We start from the raw sequence: 13,449 nt of genomic DNA, 5'->3' as shown, positions 1-13,449 counted from the left end.
ATTTCGATCACTTAATGGTGCTATAAACAATAAAATTTTGCTGTTGTCCGAATCTTACAAGTGCTGTAGTAGTGATGACAGTGAATCAAGTGGTGAAAAACATTATAAAGTTTGTTTGCTTATATTTTAATACTCAAAATTTTTAAATCAATTTTTTGATAAATTTTTTGGTCTTGTTATGTAGGTGAAATATGTGTTTTTTTAGTACTTTACAAATTTTCAAAAAATTTAGCTCCTTTTTTGTTTCGTTTTTGGTTTGTATGATTAAGTTTGTACAATTAAATTACTTTTAGAGTTAACAAAGTGATATATAATAGTTTGTTATTTTTGTAAACAGAGATAAAACAAATTTTATTATTTTGATTGTGTAAAAAAAATATACAAAGTAAAAAGGTGCATATATTTGAACAAAAATCACTGTATTCCAAGTATTATCAATTATTAAGTAATCAATCAAAAATATTGCGCACTCTAAGCTGTGCAGTTAGCGTACATTATAAATGCCACAAACGCTAAATTACATTTTACCGATATAAATAATAAAGTTTTCAAATATGCTCGTGAAGGTCACTTATCTATTTAAACTACTACAAAAAGGTAAAAAAAATATTTAATATTTCAACGTTGTGTTGTAAATGGTATTTAATGATACATTTACTTTTAAGTAACAGGTCATTTTCCTCTAGAAGTGTAGCAGTTATTTAAAGTTATGGCATTAATCATTAAAAAAACTAATTAAAATCAAAATATTATAATATAAGCACAACTAGTCACCAGTGAAGAGCAAATATTATACTAAGAGCCTAGTTGTACGTTTTCACAACAAATATATTTTTTTATTGATCTAATATTTTTTTTTTAGTTTTTAAGAACCTCTTGGACTGTTAACTTTGAGACAAGCCGTTATTTACCGACTCTTGGAGTAAGCAGCTCGTTGAAATCTTACATCGTTACTCGTTTTAAAATTTAGTATTTTTTGTTTTTATCTTTTGTAGTTTTATTTTTATTATTTTTGTGAAAACGCTCTAACGAACTTTTTTAAGTCTAACACAAATAATAGTTATCATCTTATAGAAAAAACACTCAGTTTATTTGTAATACAGTTTTCTGAACCCTTTTAAGCATCAACTTTTAAGAGTTTTTAGCATTATATAAACAAAACTTTTATAGTTTTATTTGTCTTAATATACTATTTTAAACTTAAAAGTGTTTATAAATAATCTGTTTAGTTTTCGTAAAATAAAGAACCCAAAACTAATAAGTTATATTTCGTATTTATAAACAGAATTTCAAAAATTATCATTAATGTGCTATGAAAATTATAAAAACAAGTGCACGTAACAACACAATTATTAAAACTAACCCAAGTTATTTGCTTAATTTTAAAACTTAAAATACATCGCCTGCAGTATACTTCAGTTTGGCAGTCGCAACATTGCATATCATACTTTTTATAAATGCTTTCTAGTGAACTTGTAATGTTTCGTGTATACAACGTACAAACTTACCTTATTACTGAGTTATGTTTTTCCGTTTTTTTATTTAGATTTTTATCAGTACTCAGTCCAAGTACTAGTTTTGATATAAATAAACACAAAAATATGAAAGTAACTTTTTACAAGTTACTACACATAAAGTTTGAATTGTATCTAAATATTTACTGAAGTTATTAAATTAAAGGTTAATTATTATAATTTAAATTGTCACTAAAAGTTATTCAATTTGAGTTTTAATTTGAAATACCATTTGAACATGATTTTTTAATTTTTAAATCATTGCACTCTGAGCATTTTAGTTTGGAAGAGTAAAAACTCACAAACGCTTAATTACAATTCACTTATATAAATAGTAGAGGTAAAATATAATAATTTAAATTTTGGGAAGAATAATATTTAAATCACTATAAAGTGGCAATCTTACTATATTTATTAAAAATCTTAATTTTCAAGCATATAATATGTTAATCTTAATTGATCCTTGGCTCAAAAAAATACTATAATGCAACAAGTGTTAGTTTTTATATATGAACAAATATTATAGTGCTTTTCTCTCGTTTTAAAACGATGATTAGTAAACTGCTTCACGTTATGTAGTTTTCAGCTAAAAAAAATTTCTATAAGAAGTGTTTTTGTTTTAAAAATTTACCAACAGTTTCACTCTTAGTTAGTTGGAAACAGTAAAAAAATCACAAACGCTGAGTTACGATTCATGTATATGATTAGTCAAGACTCGTGAATCTTCTGGAAGCAGTACAGTTTCAAATTTAAACCAATGTAAAGTGACAACTATACAAATCGATTTTCGATAAGTCTATGCTTACAGAGTAAGCCAGCGCAAGTGAGCAGTCCATAATATTTATATGTAACGAGCTGTTTTATTTCAGTAAATTTGCTCTCTTTTTTTTAAAGTAAAACCATATAACAACAGTTATATAGTTGGTACTACCGTGTATTAAGAATAATAAAAGTGATTGTTAAACGATTCGTTAAAAGAGAAACAATTTAATTGTAAAAATTCGTCGCTCGCCAGATGTTTATGCTTTAAGTTTACATGCTGCAAACGTAAATATTTCCTGTACTCTCTTATATACAATAAATATTTAACAAATATAAACATTTTAAATGACTTTTTTTCTAGTAAAAATCACCACAATAAATTTTTAAAAACAATGATCTTTTAGTTTGATTTTACAAGTTGTATACACATAAATGATTACATCGTTAAAATATGCTTAAGATTTTAAAAACGCTTGTATTCTAGAATAGCGTTTCCTGGTTAAGTTTATTTTTAAAAAAATTGTATGATATTTATTAGTCGATATTTAATTGTTTGTATTAGGTATTTTACAAACTATACTAATTTTCTGTTTAAAAATTTCTTAATTTGTTTATAGTTTATTAAATAAAGAAAATTTACAGACTATATCTTTTAAGATTTTCCTTAAACTTAAACTACTTTTAGTTGGTTTTTCAGATGAAAATTTATTTTTAATGTCTTCGAGCTTTTTTAGCCAATCATATAAACTTAAAATAAAAAAAATCTAACTTAGTCGTAATATTCTATTAAGGAAATATATTTAACACAGTTAAAAACTTTTTTTCTCACCAAAATTAATAGTCAATTATTAAAATATGTTCTTAATAAATTGGTATTAAAATGAAAGTAAAAAATTAGTTGGTTGTTAATATTTGTAAAACTGCATTTACTTTAATTACTTTGTTTAAACATATTATTTCCAACTTTAATCATTTACACTATGAGCTTTTTAGTTTGCAAACAATAAAAATCATTAACGTGTAATTACGTTTCACATAAATTAATAATTAAGTTTTTACGCCAGTAATTTGCATATAAATATTTACTTTTGTTTATAAATGCTTTATCCGTCACAAAATGGAAAAAATATGATACATTATTAAAAAATAATTTTGTACGCATGTTAGTGGTTTAAGAGGGCACAAAATTATTGTTGTAATCAATATAAAGTTGTATTTTAAATAAAATTCTGATAAAATAAGTAATCGTTGACCGCTGGTAAAAAGTCGTTTTTATATTAATAAAATATATTTTTAGTCAAGTAAAAATTTTTTAGTCTAAAAAAGAAAATCAGGTGAAAGTTTCTCGTGAGCCGTAATTTTTCGACACCTGGACTAAACAGTACATTGTACACCCTTTTTTTTATTTAAATAGCTTTTGTTTTAATGCTTATTATTTTGTAAAACTTACTGAAAACTACTCTAAGTTGGATTTTCTCAAAATATAATCAAAATTTTTACCTATATAAAAATACTTCGTAACTAAGTCAACTTTATGTCATATAAACATTAATTAATTGGTTTAAGAGGGCACAAAATTAATGTAGTAATCAGTATAAAGTTGTATATTGAATAAAAAGATGATAAAATAAGCAATGACCAATAGTAAAAAGTAATTCATATACTAACAAAAAATGTTTTTAGTGAAAGTTTCTGTTTAAAGTTAAAGCTTGTGTTTTAAAGTTTTTTTTTTCTAATATGTTTACATTGTAATATCTTTATGAGTTTGACAAAGTTTTACTCAATAAATATGATTTTAAATGTACAAAACACGGTTACCGTAAAGTATAAGATTATTGATTTTTACCTTGAAAATATCCTTTTTATAAAACAGTTCAAAAAAAACTATTAAAAAGTATATTAAAATATAACAATAGTGGCCACTTTCTTATTTTTTCAAACATTACAGAAATTGTTTACTTCTCGTTGTGTAAATATCTTATGTTCATTTCTTTTTTGTCCATAGTTGTTCTCGTAAGTTGTATGATATTATAAAACATTAATGTTAACAAACTTGAAGATATTTAATATTTTTTAAAGTTTTTTCATAAACTATACATAACCGTTTTAATAAAAATTAAGGTAATTCTTATTTTTAATATTTTAAATGTAATGTTAAATTATAATTATTTTTTAAGTTAAAAGCCTTTTAATAGTCCCTATTTATTCGTATAGTATAGAAAAAACATCATACATTCGTCTATGATATTAAAAAAATATTTTGTTCTAGTATTTACATTATATTTATCCGGAAATTGTTCAAATTATCAAGCTCTCAGGTGTTTAGTTTGTGAACAAATACAACAAACGCTAGTTTACTTTTCACGTGCATAAAATAAGTTTCTTCAAACAAGTCACAGTTTGTTACTAGGAATTTAAACCACTACAAAGCGGTAATAATTGTATCTAATATACAAGGAATACATTTACATGCACAACAGTAATATTTTTTAATAAACCACTGGCCAGCTTCCATAGAAATATAATTTTTTTTATGTTCTTGTAGTATTCATTAAACAAAACTATTTAGATTATAGTTAAAAGTAAGGAATAATAACCAGCGATGAATAAATTGTAGGCTAAGAGCTTAACTGTAAGTTTTTACTACAAATATTGTATTTTCATTGATCAATTAAATTTTTTTTTAGCTGTAAAATATTATTAAAAGATTAACCAAAAGTATTGCCTTAGACTTCCATAATATTTTAATAACCTTCTTTTTCTTGACATATTTGTTTAATCTAAAATATTCAGATTTCTTCCGTTACCTTTTCTATAAACAAAAAACCCACAAACGCTAAGTTACATTTAATATATAAAAACAGAGAAAGTTTCAAAAGTTTCCAATTGTTTCTTCGAAGAATATTTAAACCGTTGGCAACCTCAATATTTTTGCGTTCAAAATCATGGTGTTCGCTTTTTAGCTCTATGTAAACAATTTCTTGTTTTTTTTTTTTTTGCAATTTAGTTAACTATATATAAAAAGAAATATTTAACGCATTTATCCTATGTTATAACTGATGTTACATTTTCGTCACTTAAAGTCAAGAACTAGTTTTATACAGATGATAGTAAAATTGTTGGTTTTATACAAGTCTTATACACATAGAGTTTTATTTTACATTAAGTTTTAAATTGGTTGAGTATGTAGTTAGTACTTTGTTTGTTGCTTTTATCAGTTTCTATGTTTTTTCAGTAGTTTTATTACTAATATTCCCTAACGTTTTTCATTTTCACACTTTTATTTCCTCGAAATTCTTCAAATAATTGTTTTATTTATTGTTTTCAAAATTGTACACAATTCAAAGAATGACTTGACTGAAAAAATTATTGATAGTTTATTTACATTATATATTTAACAACATTTACCAACAAACTATTTCATAAACTATAAATTTCTAGATTTTGTTGTTATATTTTACAACTTTTTATAAATTTTTGTAAATTTGATTTTATACATGTATTGCTTTACAGGATATTGTTTCATTAACGACATATTTTTGTATTTCAATTGAATATATTTTTATAAAAAAATTATCAGGTTTACCTAGATATTTGAAATTGACTTAACTTATTTATTAAGTTTTTTTTTTCAAATTGAAATCAGTCTTTATATGCATTTAAGATAGTAGAGTCTACAATAAATATATTAATAAAACATCATTAATATTTATTTCATTTTCTAAGAACACAGTAAAACGTTTCATAGTTTCCTTACTTTAGTTTTTTAATAAAATACAAATAAAGAAGTTGATTGATATTTTTGTAGAATTAAAATTATATTAAGTTTCATATTTATACTCAATTAGCTTAACAAAGTGATTAAACTTTAAAATAAACGCTCTTAACTTTAAAGTTTAAGAATATTATAAAAAAAATATATTATATTTCGTTTATATGTTTAGTCAAGTTCCTATAACTATTCCATGTCCAGGTTTCTAAGATTGTTAAACCGTTTTAAAATTCTCAATATATAAGTTTTTTATATCAGGAGAAAAGGAATCATAATATATATTGTTTATACTGTTAAGAAATTTTTTTTCTTGTTATATAACAGTATTTAGAAAAACTTGTTGTGGGTTGCAATTTTAACTCAGTAAAAACTTTGTAACTACCTAATTAAAAAACTAACTTAGTCAAAAATGTGATTAAACAAGCAATGATAGATTAGTAGTATTATTAAATTAAAAGCAAAGTACAATTATGACTTGTACAGTGAAAACTAACCATTTTATTAAATTTTCATGTTTTATTTTTGTACAAATAAATGTGTAAAGATTATTTCAGGTTAGTTTTGTTCTATAAAAGTCATAAACTTATGTTAGTAAGTGAGCCCTATATCATAGACTATTTTAACTGTGTTTTATAGATTCTTTTATATTATATTCCTTTATTATACTTTTAAATATCTAATATTAAGGGTTTCCAAAAAACCTGGAATGTAAGAAAATTCAAACACTAGAAAAAACAACAAACGCTAAATTAAATTACACATATATAAATTGTCGAGTTTTACAATAGATGACATCCACAAAGTTTCCGTTGCTTTATGAAGTTTTAAACCACTTTAACGTAGCAATCTTATTTTGTAATTGTTTACAAAAACCTTGATTTCTAATAGGTACTTAAACCAGAAGTCTTGAATGAGGCGCAGATTAGCTTTCATAGAAAATCTTACTCGGCCGCCGCAGTTAAAAATGTTGTAGTATTCAATTTAAAAAATTTACTTAAAACTTGAATGTGATAAAGTAGTCAACAATAGAGCACTAATAAAGAGTAATTACTGTATGCAGCCTAATTGAAAGTTTTTATTCCAATAAAGTTATGATTTTGTTGCTTTAAAAAAAGCTTGTTTTAGCTGAAAAATTTCTTGCAAGGCCATCAATTTCCAACCCCTAAGCTAAGCATGTTTTTTTTTTGTTGAGAATTCTTTTATTTTTTGTTTATAATTTTGTAAAACTTATTTCAGACTGACTTTGTTACAAATTTTAGAACATAGTTTCTTTCTATTTGAAACTGCCCAAAACTTTTAATTCCTAGTCAGAATAGCAGTAACACGCATTTTTTATAAGTTTTCTGTAAATTTTCTAGTAATGTCTTTAGATTTAGAAAACAATAACTGAAAGCATTACAGTAGCTTCAAAGTTTATTACTCCAACGTTTGTTATCTCGGCAACTACTGACATACAACTTAATATTCTATTGTTGAAATGGTGTATTACAAAGTTAAATAAAAATTTAAGTGAAACTCCAAGTTACAATATTTTTACTAAAAGCAAAAAAAAATATTTAGTCTAACTTTAATAAAATTGATCATAAGTTTCATTGTTAAGTAGCATTAAATTTTCTAACTACCACATGATAGAAATAAATAGCGATAGTATTCTAAAAGAAATATTTTTTTCTTAGAAAGTCTAAATACGTAAAGTTTATATTGTAAGTACTAAGTGACATTGTAAAAAGATACACATAACAACTTCATAGTTTATTTCTACTTGACGGTGTTTTGACTTTACCTTAAATTAAATTTCATTTTTAAACACATGACTGTATGGATATATATTACTATAAATTGATAAAAATGATTTTCAAACGTCAAAGTCTTACCTTCTAAGCTGTATAGTTTAAGTAAAAAAAATTACAAACGCTAAGTTACATTTTATATATTTATAAATGGCCAAATGTAAGCAGATATAAAACAAAAACTTGAGAAGCTAAATTTTGAGTCACTATTAAGTGGCAATTAGATAATTTTTTGTCTGATATTTCAAACTGACTATTTTTGAAATTGTGTAAAAAATTAACATATGTAGAGTTGAGACATTTGTAAACTTGTGTTTATAAGTTCACCAAACATCAGTTTTATTAATTGTTTTAGTGTGCAAAATATTATATTTTTATTATTTACTGTTAGAAGTAAAATATTTTTTGTTAAATTAGTTTCTTATTTTTAAAATGTTTAAATTTTATTAATTTAAAGCATTTTGATTTATTTTTTATCAATAAGTACTACTAAATTGCACGAAAACGGTTACTGTTAAATATAAGATGTTTATAGTTTTTCAACTTAAAAACATCTTAACTACAAAAAATATGAAACAAAATTAAGGTTTAACAACTGAAAAGTATATCATAAAAATAACAAAGGTAGATATCTTTTATTTATTTTAAAGTAAGACTAATAAAAAAGTTTCTTACTAAGTGTGTCTACATTTTTACGTTCACCACTTTTATCCTTAGTTTTTATATTAGGTTTTTAGATATTTTAAAAGCTTAACATTAACAAAAAATAAGATATTTTTATGTTTTTTTTAAGTCCTTTTTAGTTAACTCATATAACATACACATTGGTAATAACATGACCGTTTTACCGTTATAGTTTTTTACAAAAATATAAATTTATATATTTTTTTTGTATTATTAACAAATTAGATTATCTTTTGTTTTTGTAAACTAACTTTTAATTTAAAAATTAAAGTTCTTTATAATACGTGTTTAGTCATATAGTTTAGTATGTTTCATGGCAAAGTATAAAGTATAACATTAATTTGTCATTATTGTTGGTAAAAAATATATTCTTGTTATTGCATTACATCATTCAGAATATAACTCAAATAATCAAAAATATTTGGCGCTAAGCTGTTTAGTTTGCGTTAGTTATAATGTGCCGCTTACGCGGTAATTGTGTCTTTTTTACTTTCTTCTTTTTCTCAAGCGAGTATAAATTCATCAATCTCGAGTAATTTAGAGTTCTTTTAGTTTCTACTGCATTGCAGCGGACTGAACTCAGTGCAGCTTTTCGCTGCACTTAAGTTTTAATGGTTTCAATCTTGTTGTCGAGTTGATTTCGATTTTAGAACACTTTTTGAGTTTGGTTTAAACATTTAGTTTTTAGTTTCTTTTATTCGAGTATTGTCGTCTTTTAAAAGAATAGATGATTTGGTTTATTAGTGTAATGTTGTGCAGAATTTTATCATCTTTTCGTTTCGCAAATTCAATGTAAATATAATCATTATCACAGATTCGAACTAAGTTTAAATTAGTATAAGTAACTGATTTATTAAATCTTTAGTAAATAGTAAGTAATTCATATTAGATTATTTAAGTCGACTATAATTTAATCGTTATCTTGGGGCATCTACTATACAAGTTAGAGCGCACGTTGCTTTATATACCAGACCAATAATAGTGTATAAGTAGAATTCTTTGGTGATAGCGTCAATAAATACCACAAACGCTAAGTTAAATTTCATATATATTTTGAATCAAGATTTTTTAAATATGATTGAGGGTGTTTTCAATATATTTAAACTACTTCAAAGTGGTAAAAAATTATCTGTCATATCAACATTATGTTGTGTATGCCCTACTACTAGTGATTTTTACGAGTCATAGGCTGGTTTTAATAGAAAAAATATCAGTTAATTAAAACTTTAATGCACTTTAATAACTTTATAATTTAGGCAAAATCAGTATTAAAAAGACTATTTTTATTCTGTTTTATTGGTTGAGACTAATTTAAACCAATAGAGTAAAAGTTGTTTGCTCCATTTTATTTATTCGAAATAACTTTAAATCTTTTTTAATTTACAACTACGTACTTAGACTTACTATTTTAGTCTTCAAAGTATTGTGCTCTGAGCTGTACCACTTAAAAAACACAAAAAACGCTAAGTTACATTTTAAATATATAGTTAGCTAAGTTTTAATAGAAAGTATTCTTTTGTAAGATTTCTCAAGAATGTTTTAAACTTAAACCATTCTAAAGTGAAATATGCTAACTACTCATAGCTTGCACAAATGAAATAGTTTTCAGTTTGTCTGGTAAGGTTTATCAGAAAAAGTTTTTCGGCTTTAGTAAGACTATGGTAAAGAAAAACAGAGATGTAATTCGCATTTATGTGTATTGAAAGTAATAATAAGGGCATGAACCAAAAATGTAGCTCATCTGTACTAGTTTATTTATTTAGGTTGCTTAAATCCTTAAAACACATTACTTCCAAAGTATTTCTTTTTGTTGGTTCGTAAATTTCTCATTTTATCTTGTAGAACTATTAATAATAAAATAAAATTAATAATAATAAAAAAGTTTAGTATTCTTTTAAGTGTTTGCTAGTGAACTTGTAATATTTTTTCTATTTAGATTATAATCTAATTTAATGATGCACTTTAAAAAAAATTTCTGTCAATACTTAATATCTAGTAATAGTGTTGAATTCAACTGATTAAATTAAATAACAGAATAAAACTTTTAAAGAATAACATAAATGGATTCAACTCTTAGGGTAGAAATTTTCGTGCATTGTTTTTGAAACATTATAAGTTACAGTTTTGATATAAGTAGTCACAAAGATGTGAAGGTAACTTTATACAAATTATTTACTTATAATATTTGTATTAATTTATAATATTACAATAGTCGATTTTTTTTCTAAATATGATTTTTGACAAAAGTAATGCCGTTGGTTGTTTTTTTTTGTTGAAAATTTTATTTACATTAAATACTATATTAAAATACTTGAAGTTTAAAATGTAATTTAAAATTATGTGCTCTGAGCTGTTTAGTTTGCAAGTATTATCTACCATATTGACTGTTTTGTTATAATGCATATAATTGATTAAATTTTTTATTTACTTTGTTTCTAAGACTTGTCTCCCAGCTTTCTGTAATATCACACAAGACAAGTTTAATCTTAGGTGGGCAAGGATGAAATTAGCTACAAATTAGAGACCTAACTAATTTAAATGAAACCTAACGCCGTAAATAATGTGAGGAATTGAACTGTTTACCCTGTTTAATTAAAAGGTAAAAAGGAGGCTAATAGACCTAAAATTAAAGAGCAAAGTCATAGAGTTTAATAGATTCCTGTATGGAAGTACAAGTTTAATATTTAAAAATCTTAACTTTATTAAAAATTTTTCTACTCGTTTTTTACCAAAAATTTAGATTAATTTTTTTTGAAATTTTTGTTTCATTATTGTTCCCTAACGTTAAAATACTTATGAACCGCTAATATACTTTGATAAGTATATACTAACATTAATAGTCATAATTCCTATATTTATTATTTTAGATTTACTTTTGAAATATGACAATGACTAATTTAAATTTTCTAATTAATTCTGTAGTGAAAGAAAACAAAAAAAAAATTATAATTATTAAAGTTATCAAAGTTTACTTACAATTAAACTGTTTTTTGTTGGTTTTTCAGTTTAGATTTTATTTACTATATGCATACTTCATTCTTTGAAATCATTTAAACTTATTTTAAAATATATACAGTCGTAATATTTTTAAGGTGCTATATAGTTTACACAATAAAAAAAATTCATAAGTTTTTCTCTCACTTTTAACATAATAATCTATCAATAATTTTTCTGTAACAATTTGATTATAAAACAAAAGTTATGAATTTAGTTGACTTTTTTATAACAAATAATTGATTTATGTTTGTATTCTATTGAAATACTTTGGTTTCAAAATGTTATTTAAAAGTTCAAAGTTTTGTGCTCTGAGTTGTTTAACTTGAGAATATTAAAATCTAAAATGTAAATTTTTATCCAATGCAATATAGCAACCATATTTATTATAATTACACAGCTTTATAGTACCTTCTTATAAGTTACTATAAAGCAGTTTTTTTATAGGTCGCTAGCTGGTTTTCCTAATAAATTTGCTTCTTAGTCAAATCCCAATTAAAATAGCTTTAGTTATCAATATAAAATACTGTTTTAAACCAAATACCTGACAAAACAAGCAGTAATAAATTAATAGTTAAGAGTAAGAACCTAATTTTGATAAACATGTTTTAATGTTTAAACATCATTGCAACAGTTTTCAAGTTATTGCAACAACCTTCTTTATCTTAACAACTTGTCAACTTACTTTTTTTAAAGTTTGATAACTTTTAGTAATCTGTGTTTATTCATATACTTGAGTATCTTATGTGGTGAGACAATAAATCATACATTTGTCTATACTTTTGCGAAAGTGTATAACTCTTGTGTTTGTTTAACAGTATTTCAAATTCTTAGTAATCACTAAAGTGTGCTTTTGTGTATTTGTTTGTTTGTTTTTCAACTTTAGTTTAGTGTCGAAAACTTATTATTACGCATTTTTTCTTTTCCTTTTGAAATAAAACTTATGTAGGACAAAATAAATTTACATTTTTCATAAAAAGTTAAAATTGCAAAAACACGATTATTCTCACGATTAATAATAGATATTTCTAAAATAACTATCTTGATGTCTTTTAAAGTTATTGTTTTACAGTTTTTCAAAAACACAAAAACTTATAGATTACATAGCGATCATTAAATATGAAATGTAAATATTAAATTTTAGATTAAACTATATAACTTGAAACTTATAACAAAATAATAAAACCAGTTTGTATTGTGAAACCTGTTGTATAGGTTTAAACTTTTGATAAGGAAAAAACTCATCATATCTATATAAATTTAGAGGTGCAAAAAACCACCGAGAATAAAGTCAAAAGACTGCAAGCTGGCTTTACTGTAATGAATAAAAAAATAACTATGTTTTGTGTAATAACCGTCTGGAAAAATATTTGATTAAAAGAAACAAAGAACTTAACGGAGTTTTTATAAATTTCTGCTCCTAATTATACTTAATTTAACTATAATTAATTTATTGTTCTATTTAAAAATGTTTTTTTTTTAATACTTATTTTGTTTTTACTTACGTTATTTCAACTGCTCATAATAAAGTAATTTTAAAGAAATGTTTGTCAATTAAAGTACTAATTTAAGTCGCAATTAAAACATAGGCGAGATTTAATTACCCTCAAACTTGTTATAAAAATAAACTTGTCTGTTTAACTACAAGTGTTAAACATTTTTTTTTGTTCTAAAACAAAGTTAGAATTCATTAATGAAATGAAATCAAGACGGTCAATCGACATAACATTTTTGCGGTTTAGTTATATAACATAAGTGTTTTAATAGCTAGTTTCTATTAAAACCCATGCTTTTCCACTTAATATAAAAAAAGTTTTTTACTTCTCCTAATGTTTGTTTAAATTCCATTGTCTTAATAGGCCTATGCAAGTTGCATAACAATTTGTATAAGTTATTAAAATGAAACTTAAAACTACCCTACTATAAAAGGTTA

The sequence above is a fragment of the Thalia democratica genome, chromosome 7, assembly GCF_965202585.1.
Source record: "Thalia democratica chromosome 7, ktThaDemo2.hap1.1, whole genome shotgun sequence".
Lineage (NCBI taxonomy): Eukaryota > Metazoa > Chordata > Thaliacea > Salpida > Salpidae > Thalia > Thalia democratica.
This window is presented reverse-complemented; position numbering follows the sequence as displayed.